Genomic DNA, 5000 nt, shown 5'->3' on the forward strand with positions numbered 1-5000 from the left:
ACTGTGCTCTCATTAGCTTTAGAGAGTCACCGAAATCACAATTCAGGATCACATACATGATATATTGGAAAACGGAATCGTGGATATACAATAAAAATGGGATGGCCATCAGTGGAACGCTTTGATCATCGAACTGCTCGATGAGTACTAACTGGAAGCAAATGGAAAACATCATATAATGCAAAAATAATGCGAAAATTTATAATTCCATCCTGGTAGTCATTAAGTGCAATCACATATAAAAGCACACGTATATATACATATGCATGTACACACGCTTACACACACACCACACACACACACACACACATACATGCACATGCACGTGTGCTGTTGAATATACCAGTAGACGAAAGAATGCTGAATACATGTACTAGAATAGATATTCATTTGAATCTGATAAATACTCACGTCACAACTCTGAGGATCGCTTATTGTCAAAATATCTGTGTAGCAACGAATAAATGATATCCAAATAAATGAACTGCAATACATTTATATATATATATATTTATTATATCTGAACATATATCAGCGTGTGTGTGGTGTGTGTGTGTGCTGTGTGTGTGTGTATTTTTATATATAGCTATATGTATATATCGTATTTCTGCGCATATATACATATATGTGGATGTGTATGCCAGTTTCTGCCTGTGCGCATGTGTATGTGAAATATAAACTCAATGCATTTAATGAAATTTATTTTATTCCTTCCGATAACACAGTAATTCAACAGTTTCTTAAATTGGTACCTACTAATTTCTTAATAACTGATTATCTTTTCTTCTTTAAGCACAAGGCCCGAAATTTTGGGGGAGGGGGCAATCGATTAGATCGACCCAGTACGCAACTGGTACTTAATTTGTCAACCACGAAAAGTTGAAAGCAAAGTCGACCTCGATGGTATTTGAACTCAGAACGTAAAGACAGACGAAACACCGCTAAGGATTTCGTACGGCGTGCTAACGTTTCTGCCAGCTCACCACCTTTCAATAACTAATTATTTACTAACTTTTTTATCAGTTCATGTTTAATATCTTCTTGGTTGTACAACTCTCAAATTATTCTACAAACAAATATAGTTTTGTAGCTTGCCATTGTCGACATTAAACTATACTATCTGTATGGTTTTATAATGTTTAGAATGCTTTTTTATTAAAATATTGCCCCCAAAATGCGATTACAATGTTTCATATAGTTGTGGGGTTTTTTAAAAATATTTCTGATACTAATCTGTTTCTCAATCACTTTTTAGTAACTTTTCCATGTCGTCTCTATTGCAAGTATTTGATCCAGATAAAAATATAAATTATTTAAATATCGAAACTTGTACGATATGTTATTGAAGAAAGTAGATTTAAATGAATACAAACTTTGTGAGTTTCGTTGTTTTCTTAAGAAAGGTTTCAAATTTTGGCTGGTACTTTCATTTATCGATAGTGGAAGGATGAAAGACACAGCTGATTCCAGTAGAATTTAAATTCAGAACGTAATGAGTTGGTAGGATTACCACTAGTATATTTTTAATGATAGAAACTACATCATCTTCACTAACATGTAATTTTCTGGGGAGGTCTGATATTGGTCATTTTCAGAGAAATTTGACTAAGCCATAACAAAAATCGTCTGTATTACGAACCAATTCCGTATACTATAATACAAGACTACCAAATGCAGCTATACATAAACTGCTAGATGTAGCAGCTATATTTATGGAAATTATAACTTAACGTTTTAAAAATAATACCAACATAGAACAGTATAGAATTATATACATGGTACTTGGGAAAATGGTAAAATAGTTTTGTTGGAATACTTTTCATCATAACCTTGGCTTAAAAATTCGTAACATTTATAGTAGCAAAAATAAACATATACACAAGCACAAACATTATTTATTTTACGTCAAATAAGGCAGAATAATAATGGCGAGATTACAAACAAATCGCTTCAGAGAAAAATGTTATATATTAATTCGACATATTCCGCATTACTGGCGGCAAAATGGTAAATTAAAATTGTTTGTCCACTTAAAAATCTACATTTAATATAAAATATATTCAATTGAAATACGATAAGTTTTTGAAAGAATTAGAAATATATTAACTTCACCTCTATTTTCATTTCCAGATAAATAGAAGTTATATTAAGGTCTTTTTAATTGGATAAATTATTGAAATTTAGGTTGTTCAGATAAAAAATAAAGAAACATATATTAAGAAGGAAAAAATAAAGTACAGGAGACATAAAAACGACCACAACGGCGACAGGAATAAAGAATGTACCATCTTCCTCAACAACAGTAACAACAACAATTACCGCTTGAACAAATCACTCCATTACTGCGCCTCGATACACACACGTACATATACATAAAGCGGGCACATACAAAGACAGATATATATTCACGCATGCGCGCGCGCACAAACACACACAAAATCCTACTAAATAATGTTGGATGAATAAATGAATTAATGAATAACGACAGTGTCCATTATAAGCGCAAGCGCGCGCACTCACAAACACTCACACACACACACACATGACCACCACTAACACCTGTACAACATTGACTACAACCACAAGTATCACAATAAGCTCTCTATTAAAAGAACTACAACAACAATTGCAATAGAAGCCAACAGTGGAATAAAGCAATAGCAGCCAAATCTCCCTCAAATTACGCGTAACATATTTAGAAATGGAGAGGTCTTTAAATGACGTAATGTAAATAAAATAACTTAATGGTGGATGGAAGGACAGGTTAGTCATAGTTGGAACGCCTATATGCATGACTACTGAGTTCGAGATATCATGGAACTAATAGTAACAGTAGCTAGATCTTGTGTAAACCAAAAGCTTAGCTAGAAACACTATATTGGCACTAAAAAGGGATACGATACAATATATCAGGACGGGGGTAAGTGGTCATGGTCTGAACGACTTTAGTTAACGGTCTGCTCCATCGAGGGTATGTCTTGTTGAAAGACAATATGCATCCCCGTAACTTAGCGGGTCGGCAAAAGGTCCGATAGAATAAGAACTAGGCTTACAAAGAATAAGTCCTGGGGTCGATTTGCTCGACTAAGGGCGGTGCTCCAGCATGGCAGCAGTCAAATACCTGAAACAAGTAAAAAAAAAGTGAAAGAAAAAAATTCCCTTGAAGCTTCGAGAGAGCCCTTATGTGTTAGAAATAGCAGCTAAATAGCAAAATCTTCCTCAAGTCACCTTCTATTGTCCAAAAGAGGTGAAGATATGTTAGATGAAGTTGTTCTATGTCTGAAAGAATAAAAGTAAAAAGTAGACATAACACTACCATTGCTACTCCACTACAAACACTAAAACCACCACGACCACTACCACCGTAAACACTAACAAAAACCGGCAGCATTAATACAAAACCACCACTACTGCCTCACCACTAACAGCACCACCATTCACACCACCAACACTATCATGACAAATACTATTATTAACATTGTCATCAGCACTACATCTGCAGCACTACAACTACGGCTACCACCACAACAGTTACACAACCATCCCTGCAGCTATACTGTCCCCCCGTCACATTTGCTATACTCACCACCACCACCACCACCACCACCACCACCACCCCATCACCTCCACCATCACCACCTCCACCATCACCACCACTACCATCACCACCACTACTATCACTACCACCATTACCACTACTACCACCGTTACCACTACTACCACCACCACCACCACCACCACCACCACCACCACAGACCGACCATATATCACGCTTAAAACGAATAATTAGAAGACATTAGCAACAGTAATGAAGAGAGTAACGTGATAAATTAAACAATGCTCGTGTTGGAGGTAGTGGCGGCGGCGGCTGCGGCGGTGGTCGTAGCGGTGGTGGTCATGGCGGTGGTGGGCGACTTGAGGTGATTGAGGGGAGTAGCAGAACTAGTGGTAGTTGGTAGTGGTATTGATGCTTTGGAAGTGAAGCTAATGGTGTCGGTAATGATGGTATCGGTAGTATGTGGTGGTGTTCGTATTGGTGGGGATGGTAGTGTTGGTGTGACGGTGATGCTGCCCGTGTTGGCGGGAATTGGTACTGGTTGTGATGTTTTTGGTGCTGGTGGTGTTATTTGTAGTAGTGATGGTATTAGAGGTATTAGAAACAGGCGGCGAGCCGGCAGAAATGTTAGCACGCCGAGTGAAATGCTTAGCTGTATTACGTCTGCCGTTACGTTCTGAGTTCAAATTCCGCCGATGTCGACTTTGCCTTTCATCTTTTCGGGGTCAATAAATTAAGTACCAGTGACGCACTGGGGTCGATCTAATTGACTTAATCCGTTTGTCTGCCCTTGTTTGCCCTCTCTGTGTTTAGCCCCTTGTAGGTAGTAAAGAAATAGGTATTTCGTATGCCTTTACGTTCTGAGTTCAAATTCCACCGAGGTCGACTTTGCCTTTCATCCTTTCGGGGTCGATAAATTAAGTACCAACTCATCGTCAACTCTTCAACAGTTATCAGTCCGTGGATCAAATGCAATTTCGCGCCTTAACGATAATATTGAATCACCTTCTGGTGGCGTCGACGACAAAACGCCGCCTGCAAAACGCTGCCTTGAATTGGCAAGTTGAAAAACAAGACAGAAAAGGAACAGACAAGAAATAAAACAACTATGTGACATATGCGATATAGAGAGTTAATTATATTTATGCCACATACAAATGTGGCATAAATATAATTCAAGACGAGATATTAGTAGATGGACATGGGATAGAGACGAAAGCATACGAACGATCTGAAATAAATAAGCAAAAAAAAAACAACAAAAAAACAAAAAACGAAAAAACTAAGGGTCAGATACGAGGCGAAAATAGTCAACGCCGGATGAATATTCTGAAGTATTAACAGAGAGCAGCAAAAGGTGAATAGATTGTGAAACGAGAGAAAATGCGACCGCTTGCGCGGGCAGTCGGCTTTTCTTGCTGGAAGATAAGACGAAGACTGCAGG

The sequence above is a fragment of the Octopus sinensis genome, linkage group LG6, assembly GCF_006345805.1.
Source record: "Octopus sinensis linkage group LG6, ASM634580v1, whole genome shotgun sequence".
Lineage (NCBI taxonomy): Eukaryota > Metazoa > Mollusca > Cephalopoda > Octopoda > Octopodidae > Octopus > Octopus sinensis.